Raw genomic sequence first — 10,102 nt, 5'->3', positions numbered from 1 at the left:
GTAAATAGAACAGTAAGTCCTCGCAGAAGTAAGAACTTTTTAGTAGCCCCAAAATTCCAGAAGTACAAGCAAGTTTGTTTAATTATTTAGCTTAATTATTTCCATTTCTTTCAAGGCTTTAAAATTTTGGATCCCCAAATAGGCAGTCGCTGCTCTTCCAAGAGAGGGGAAATTTTTTTTCCAGAAAAGTCCAACAGGAAAGTAATTAGGGAGGTAAGAAAGGTAAGGTCTCACCCAAATCCTCCAGATTGCTTCGTTGTGCTTGATGGTGATTTTGGCTTTCGTTAGGGAACGGCTTAGTGATCTGCCATGTTGATGGCTGATCTTTTCTTCTTCAGGCCAGAGGAGCTGCTTGGCATCAAATGGAGGGCTGCCACCCTTCCGCAATCACTCAGAGGGCCTCCTCACAGTTGTCGCCCCTCCAGGGTGACTTTCGACCCTTTTCAGGGTCCTCCATGGAAGAAAAACCGGACGGCAGGGAGAACGTCCTTCCTGAACGTCCGCCGGCGCCGCATGTGCAAACCAGAAGCCTTTGGTTGTCCCCATCTTCTCTTCCCTTCCCAACGTTAGGGCCTTCTGTAAGATCTTTGCATAATGTATCTACATAAACCTTGTTTAAATAAGCACAGCTCAGTCAACAACCACATGGAACTTTTTGGAAAAGGTCTTGAATTGGAACCATTGAATTTGTTCCGATTTGTCCTAGACTGATGTTTGCCCCTATTCTTCTAGAAATGGTTCACAATTAAAATGAAGTGTGTCCATATAAGGGTTCAAAAAGTCAAGATGGCAGCTGCAACCTTTGGTGTATGGACAGACCTGCTCCTTTTTAAAGTGTGATACAATGCATGTAAACGAATAACATTTTTTGACCTCCAATAGACACTCCTGATTATAATCTTTTTCTCCAAACACATATATCAGTCTTTCAAGGTAAGCTAGGTCAGAAAACAGACTCCACAAATGGGAACAGAACTATTTTTATTGCTATAGCAGTATATACCAGCCAGCAAGGTTGAATACTCAGGAATTCTGGGAGTTGAAGTCCACAAATCTTAAAGTTGTCAATGCTGAGAAATACTGAGTAACAGCCTGGATGTATTTTCCCTTCCCTTCCTATATTCTAGTGAATTAGGATGAAGCCCAGCTGAGCACCTTGTTTTTTTTTTTCTAGTGCAAACGCAGTGTTTCTCAACGTTAGTTTTAAGATGTGTGGACTTTAATTCCCAGAATTCCCCAGTGGTACTGGTCCAAGTCTTTAATCCTTGCATTGCATTATTTTCTCTTTCAGTTATTATGACCTAAAAGAAGCTACTGGATAACATGGAGTAGCTTTGAATAATGTTCCAGAAGCTAAAGGGACAATCTTTTTTTCTCCTCTCCTAAAGGTTTTTTTTTGGGGGGGGGGGGTTCTTTATTTATTTTGACAGAAGAGAAAAAGCAATAAAGAGGAACAAATATTACATATACAAGAGTTTTACAAGCAGACACAAAGTTTGATACTAGAGTTTCAATAACAGAGGACCGTATTTCATTATCATTGTCTCACTGTGTTAGAACTTGGGATTATGCATTAAATGTAGAGAAATTTGAGAGCCATAATAGGAATTAAACTGTGGAATGTGCTAGCATCAAAGGGCGTGAGGGCTACTAAATTAAAATGCTTTAAAAGGGGACTGGAACAATTGATGGGAATTGAGCTACCGCTGGTTACTAGAATAGAATAACAGAGTTGGAAGGGACCTTAAGGTCACCTAGGTCAGGGGTGGGCAACCTTGGCTCTTTTATGACTCGTGGACTTCAACTCCCAGAATTCCTGAACCAGCAATTCTGGGAGTTGAAGTCCACGAGTCATAAAAGAGCCAAGGTTGCCTACCCCTGACCTAGGTCATCTTACAGATTTTACTCTACCTTCTGATCATGGGCAACAACTCTTAAATATCAGCTTTACAGCAATGGGAGAAGGTAATTTCCCTCCTGTGAAATTTGTGAGCTTCCTGAATTGGCCCCATATAATTGGTCTTACATTGCGTTAACATAATATACAGCATGAACTGCTTCGGAGGGTTCTCTTCTGGAATATCTGCCTCCAAAGAACGCTCAAATCTCTAGGGAATCCCCAAAGACTAAAATCGTATTTGGACACCAAGGATCTGTGGGAGGAGCAGGGGAAGAGAACCAGGGGAAATTCCCTGGAAAGTAGGGGGGAAAAACACCAGACTGTTTGTCCTTAGGGGGAAGAGAAAATAACCACATGTTGGTCAATATTTGGATAATGGTTATTTGCTGGGAAGTTGCCCAACATGTTTATTATGATAGATCCAGGGTCAAAAACAGGTGTATTATCTATTTCCCACCCAGTTCTCTATACAAGGAGATAGAATAACATAGAATAACAGAGTTGGAAGGGATGTTGGAGGTCATCTAGTCCAACCCCCTGCTTGAGGAGGAAACCCTCTATCATTTCAGACAAATAGCTGTCCAGTCTCTTCTTAAAAGCCTCCAGTGATGGGGTATCCACAACCTCTGAAGGCAACCCATTACATGTGTTCAAACATCACTCTAGTTCAGGGTCCACAGCAGAGGGCCACTAAACAGGGCCAAATCTCAAATAGGCAAGAGTACCATTTTTTTTGTTTCTTAGGAATTTGGGTTAGGGTCTTCATGTGATATGCCTATGTTAGAGTTTAGATTGTAATTTTTATCTGCCTTGCCCTCTTCAAAATGGTAGGAAGCTATACTGTTGGTTTTCAGCAAGTCTGAGGATCACAAAAAGTGGACCTCAGGGTCCCATTCCATCCTTAGGCTCCAGATTGCTCTCTCTGCACTAAACCATGGTTTTATTAAATAAACCACAACTGGCTAGGTTTAGCCATGGTGTGAAGCCACAAGCTGACCAGTCTTTCACTGGCTAATGCTTTCTGCAGCCTCCATGGCTCGCACACCTCAAATCCCAAGGAAAGACGAAAACTTTGCTTTTTGCTGTCACGGCGCTGCTCCCACATGATGATGATGATGATGATGATGATGATGATGATGATGATGATGATGATGATATTGGAAGGGACCTTGGAGGTCATCTAGTTGAACCCCCTGCTCAGGCAGGAAACCCTACACCATGTCAGACAAATGGCTGTCCAGTCTCTGCTCAACTCAGAGTCTTGCTTTTCAAAACTGTTTGGAGATAATAAAGTGAATGAGTTAGAACAAGCAGCGGAACATGAAACAAACAAGTCAAGAAAAGGGTGCAAATGATTTGAATGAATCCTGCTTAAAAAGAATGTTCCTTTTAATGTTCGCAGACCACATAAAACCTGCCAACATATTAAAACTACCAATATATATTTCACTATTTCTACAAGCTTCCCCGGCTGAACTGAAATCAAAATTTAATTTTCCTAATAGGGAAAACAATTGCAACTTGAGACATGAAGTCAGGGTTACAACTTTCTGTTTCACCATGCCTTCTAGCTGAAGTTTTTGAATTTAAACAGGTGTGCAGTTAAAAGTACAGGAGTCCTGCTGCTAAAAAAAAGTTATTTTTTTTACAACTTTAGAGTTAAAACCCAACATCTCTTGCTTTGAAATGGACCTCTGGAAGAAGCAAGCAATGGCTTATGGTCTTCATTTCTTTCATTCTTATGAAAAAATCCCAACCTTCCTCCCCCCCTCCCAACTCATCTACTAATTTCCCCACTCTTTACACAACATTTATTCGGTTGCTACTTGTGATTGCCAGTAATGTTATTTTTAGCTAAGCAGGCAGAGCTGACAACAGAAATATGTAGATGAACAGATAGGAAGGAACTGGGACTTGAAACCGTTTATGAAGTTTGCAGGGTGTAATGACTCCTAAGCAGCCAGTCTAAAGCCCTATTTTTAGAGTTGCCAACTTTTTTTACTTTTTTTACAAAAAAAAGAAAGAAAACCAGCCCTACTCTTTGCTTTTAACACCAACTGAACTTAGATAAGTAGCAGGTGAGAAATAATGCATTTATACTTCAAATATATATGTATATGTGTATATGTATATGTATGTGTATACTGTATATGTGTGTGTGTGTGTGTGTGTGTGTGTGTGTGTGTGTGTATGTATATATATAAAGCTGCTTTGCTTCTGAGGGACGTGAACAAGGAATGGAAAAAAAAACTTTGCAGTTTCCACAATATGGACACATGTTGTGGGAATATTCTCCCTCCAAAGGCTGAATAGCTAAAGCCTTCTTTCCACCACCACCCCAATCTTGCACAATTATGAAAGCCTTTTGCTTTGGTGAAAAAAATGTTTCAGTTTATAGGCCGTCCTTGACTTACTAAGGCCACGATTGGGACTGGAACTTCCATCGTTAAGCAAGGCAATTTTAAGTGAGTTGTGTTCAGTTTTACCACCTTTTCTGCTGCAGTCGTTATGTGAATCACTCTGGTTGTTAAGTGAATCACATGGTTGATTGGCAAATCTGGCTTCCCCCACTGACTGATCCTCAGACGTCAGCTAGGAAAGTCTCCGATGGGGATCATGTGACCCCAGGACTCTGCAACCATCATAAATACATCCCAATTGCCAAATGCCCCAATTTTGATCACATAACTGTGGATATGCTGCAATAGTTGTAAACGTGAGGAGTTTTCCACACTATTGTAACTTCAAAAGTCATTAAACAAATGATTGTAAACTGAGGACTGTAATTAATTGCACTGATATTTGCAGACAGGTGAAAACAGTCGGGGGTTGGGCATTATTTTCCTGCTATCCTACAAGCAGAGTTGAAGATGGGTGACTTTGTCAGTACAGGTAGTCCTCGACTTATAACCGTTCATTTAGTGACGGTTCAAAATTGCAAGGGCACTGAAAAATGTGGCTTAGGACCATTTTTCACACTTACCACTGTTGCAGCGTCCCCATGGTCACATGATCAAACAGGAGGACCTATACCAACGGTAGGCAACCTTGGCTCTTTTATGACTCGTGGACTTCAACTCCCAGAATTCCTGAGCCAGCTACTGGCTCAGGAATTCTGGGAGTTGAAGTCCACAAGTCATAAAAGAGCCAAGGTTGCCTACCGTTGGTATAGGTCCTCCTGTTTGAGCAGGGGGCTGGACTAGAAGACCTCCAAGGTCCCTTCCAGCTCTATTCTATTCAAAGTCAGTGGGGAAGCTAAGTTCATTTAACAATCGGGTTACTAATTTATCAACTGCAGTGATTCACTGAACAACTGTGGCAAGAAAAGCCATAAAATGGGGTGAAACTCACCTAAAAAATGTCTCACTCAACAACAGAAACTTTGGACTCAGTTGTGGTCGTAGATAGAGCACTACTTGCATCCCTTTCTCCTTGCCAACGTGCACATTCTCATTAAGTCCTATTTGAGTGGGGCGTGGACAATCAAAATGTCTCCTCTCCTTTGGCCACTGGGCTCCATCCATTCCAAATATCAGGTCTTGAGCGACTGGTCTCAAATTCTGAGGCTGGCTTTGTAGTCACAGTCCTACACATGGAGTGATGGATGTTCCCTTGGTAATTTGGTGTCTCTCCCTGTCTCCGTTGCTTCAGAGAGCTACTGAGAATTCAGGGTGTGGCAAAGAGGAGTGCTCATTTGAGATAAGCTAGTCCTGCTTGATTTAGACCTAATCTTGAAGAACTGCGTGCTCCCTTTATTCAACTACTTGGGAGGAGGCTTCTAAGTGATAGGCCCAAGCTGGCCGAAAGAGGTATCTCAATGGTCTTCCATTGCACGAAATTCCTCTGCTCAGAGCCAGCTGTTTTCCCTAGCTGTTTCAGCATTCGCATTATTGACAATCAGTGGCAGTGTTGAAATGGCTTCCTTGAAGCTCCGTAAATAGATCTAGCACAAGTGAACAGGAAATGCTGGTGCAATACCCAGGAACATCACCGAACTGCCAGCTCCTGCTGCTTTCTTTAAAAAAAAAAAGAAGTTTTATTGATTTTCTAGTTTTACATTTAAATATTTAAAAAGCAACGTGGCGGTTGAGTTAATCGATAATTCAATAACATACAAATATCTTTAGTACAAGTCTCAAACTACCACATTAAATATTTCCTCTCTTTTCCTCTTAGTGTTTACTGTCTCATGTTTAAACTAATACAATTATTATTATATCAATTAAATAAAAATAACTTTCTTACATTTATCAATCTTTATAGACTATCAATGTCCTAATTAGTTTTTCCCAATTTTTAGTTTCCCATTAATGTTTAAATTTAACATTTAATATTTATAATTTCCAAGTTTTAAATAACCACAGTTCCCTTTATCCCAATTCATCACAAAATCTAATGTTCAGGATACATGTCTTATCTATTTGAATATGTTCTATTTCTCACCATCTTACATCAAGTAATTAATAATACAGTATATAACATTCTTATTTTCTATTAATTTCCAAATTTAGTAACCAAAATTTCTCTTATTTCAACATTAAATACTCCCTCTCTTTTTCTCTTGATGTCTACTATCTCATATTTAAGCTAGTAATTTTTATTATAGCAATTAAGTAAAAACATATTTATTACATTTATCAATAGATTTTTAGCTTATATATATATCTTAATTACTTTTACATTCAACCTTTATAAGCAAATCAATATTCAGATTTCTTTTAATATTTATACTTCCATGCTTTAGATGATGAAAGTTTTCTTTCTCTCAGCTCATAACAAAATCTAATATTCAAAGTACACATCTTGTCTATTTGAGTATGTTCTATTTCAATTCTCACTAATGTCAAAATCCCAATTTTCTTCAGCCTTATTCTAGCTTTCTTTCTTTGCCAACTCGCCTTCCATGTCTATGCTTTTAAGTCATCAAATAGATCTCCCTGTGTTATTATACATATTGCTTGAAGTAGAAAAGGCTGCTGCTTTCTTTTCGAGGACAGGCAGCTAAGATCATTTCAAAGACAGCAGGCCAAAGAAACCGATTTGTATTGGTGAAACACTGGAACAAACACATTGAAAGCCTTGCCTGGGTTTGAGATAGATCTATACAAAGAGTCTCCAACTTGTTTCACTTCAACAAAGATCTGGATCAGACAGTATAAAAAAGATGTTGCTACAATGGAAAGAGTGTAGAGAAGAGCAACAAAGATGATGGAGGAATTGGGTATGTCTTGTTTAATTAAAAGAAGGACTAGGAGTGACATGATAGCACTGTTCCAATATCTAAGGGGTTGTCACCAAGAAGAGGGGATCTACCTATACTTGAGAGCACCAGAAGGCAAGGCAAGAAACAATGGACAGAAACTAATTGAGGAGACAGGCAATATGGAATTAAAGATAAACTTCCAAACAATGACAACAATCAACCAAAGGAATGGCAGACCTTGTGGGTGCTCCATCACTGGAGGCTTTTAAAAAGAGACTAGACCAGCATTTGTCTAAAATGGTATAGGGCCGTGGGGGCGAACCTAGGACACACATGACACAGGTGGCACGCAGAGCCCTCTTTGTTGGAATGCATGTCATCGCCCCAATCCTAGGCCTTCAGCTAGGTTTTATAAAAACTTTGCGCTTTAGGCCTCCGCCACTGTGTGCATAAAAAAATAATTTAAGCCACTACTAGTGCTAAGCTTGTAAGCCGCCCTGAGTCTTCGGAGAAGGGCGGGATATAAATGGAATTTAAAAAAAAAACCTTATCTGAAATAGTATAGGATCTCCTGCTTGAGCAGGGGGTTGAACAAGAAGACCTCAAAGATCCCTTCCAGCTTTATTCTGATTCTGAGTCTTCTGAATTTGTCAGGCAGTAAAAAAATGACAGTGGGAGATTTGTACTTTCAGACTTGCAAGATTCTGTTAATGGAAAATGGTAAAATTAGCTCATCCAGTCAGTTTTCCTGGCTTGACCACCTGGGAAGGTTGACACTCAACTTGCTAATGGCCATGGAGACCAGGATCTCCACTGCTAAGCAATGTGATTGTAAGCCACGATAACACATGTTCCTGTGGGCTTACAACAGCAGTTGCAGTTGCTATTGTCAGGCAAGCCTTAAGTGGTGGTTGCATCTCACAGATCGTCATTTGTGATCTTCTGTCAGCCTCCCTACTGACTTTGCTTTTCAGAAGCTGGCAATAAAGGCTTCAAATGGTGATCACATAACTGTGGGACACTGCAGCTTCATAACTGCAAGACAACGGCTGTGCACAAGAACCAGGATCACATGATCAGCATCTCATCCACCTGGATAAATTTCAGGTGACATCTCAGTGACTTCTGCCCTGGGATTGGGAGAGGGAAGTGGAATGACTTGCCTCCAGAAGTTGTGGGTGCTCCAACCATGGAGATTTTTAAGAAGAGATTGAATAGCCATTTGTCTGAAATGGTAGAGGGTCTCCTGCTTGAGCAGCGTGTTGGAGTAGAAGGCCTCCAAGTTCCCTTGCAACTCTTAGTCTGTTATTCTGATTGTGGGAATGCTGCAATGTCATACCTTTGAAAAATCAGGTATTATATGAGGGCTAACTGCATTCTTATTTTTCTCATGGCTCATAGAACTCCTAGATCATCCACAGAATGATTGATAAGAGTTGGAATGGATTCTGGAGGTCATTTCATCCAACCCAGTATTCCTGGGAAGTAATAGTAAGTAAGCCTACTGTTAACTGAGCCAACTCCTATTTAAAATCTTCTAGTAAAGAGAGTTTCCAACTTCCATTCTGTGAAGCAGTTCTTACCATGAAGACATTTTACGGAAGTTCAACCCAAATTGATGAAAGCAGAATTTTTTTCCTAAGGGAAAATGGACTTTGCACGAACTTGGCCCAATTTCACTAAAGCAAAATAAATAAATAAATGCTTTTATAATTTTGATTATTGCTTCCGGTTGAGTCAAAAATAAATTTACCCAGCTGTGAAACTTAGCCAATATTGTAAGACCTTGGAGGTTTCTCTCTGCTCTGGGTGCAGAATCCTTAGAGCATAAGGAAATACTGACACCCCTGTTTTCTGCTCAGGAAGCGCTGAGTCAGTATATGGCTACCTGTCAGAAGCCGAAGGTGAAGATTTTCATTCTGTGATCTGTTTCTCATTCTTAGCATTTTCTTGCATTGACCTTCCTTCCTTCCTCCTGTCCTTGCCTTTGACTCAGTCTTGACTTCTGACAATCAGATGGACAAGTCCATGCAGTTTTCTAGAAATACAGGTTTCATAAGAGTCCAACAAATAACTCTGGATTGTTTTCTTATACCAACTCATCCGTGCCTACTACCTTTTGCTGTGCACTATGGATTCAAATTGCTATATTCAGCTTCCAGAGAACTTACAGGATTTGGCTGCTTTTTCTTTTCCTCTCCTACCAAAAAAATCCTCTACTAACCACGAAACAAAAAAGAACAGTTGGGTACCATTTGCATGGTTATCGGAGGGAGTAAAGCTTTTTTTTTTTTTTTACTTTTGCTGTGAAGCTAAAAACGTGCCATTTGTTCTGCTGAGTTGGCAGAAACAGCTCAGCTTGGTGAATGAGCAGCTAATGAGAAATATTTCAAGCAGGGATCAGCAGAATCCTGAAAGAATAAAACCCAAAGGCCAGATTCTTTCTATCTCCTTAAATGTTTCAGTAGATTTGCTGAAGTACATCAACTCCTCTAACGCTAATCCAAAGAGAGATATACACTCACACTCATATACGTGCGTGTGTATATATATGATCTGTGCTAAGGACACTTTTAGAAGGGCCAAAAATAAATAATTGGGGTGGATAATTTCAGGTATTCTGTGTGGGAGGTAGGAGTGCAAAATAGGAATTGTTGGGCAACTACTGATGATCCAGTGCCAACCTTTTCTCTCCTTCTAGATTTCCTTTCACCTGATCAGAATAATAATAATAATAAAAGGTCTTGGGGTGGTAAGTGCTGCAGGGAGGCCAGGATGGACCATCAGGCATTCTGATACAGTTCTGGTTGGTGATGTTAAAGAGGAAGCAGGAAAAGTTGTGGCATGCAAAAATCTCAGCTATTTTGTGTTACTGAGCAGTCTTAAACTGGTCAATTGGACAATTGAAAGCCCTTGGAATTAAGCCAATGAAATGGAACTGTTTGCAGCTTCTAAATCAAGGCTGTTCAACCTTGGCAACTTTAAGACTTGTGGCCTTC

The 10,102-nt window shown here is 40.1% G+C and overlaps 1 long non-coding RNA gene across 1 annotated transcript; it reads left to right on the top strand.

The window, feature by feature from the left end:
- Positions 1-3,859: 3,859 nt before the first annotated feature.
- Positions 3,860-8,762, top strand: LOC310644422. Its single transcript, XR_014493298.1, has 3 exons — positions 3,860-3,978; positions 8,078-8,210; positions 8,505-8,762. It is a non-coding gene; the product is annotated as an uncharacterized lncRNA (long non-coding RNA).
- The last annotated feature ends 1,340 nt before the right edge of the window (positions 8,763-10,102 follow it).

Source organism: Vipera ursinii, assembly GCF_947247035.1.
Source record: "Vipera ursinii genome assembly, chromosome: 9".
Taxonomy (NCBI): Eukaryota; Metazoa; Chordata; class Lepidosauria; order Squamata; family Viperidae; genus Vipera; species Vipera ursinii.
Note: the sequence above shows the minus strand (reverse complement) of the source record. Positions and strands in the feature narration are given on the sequence as shown.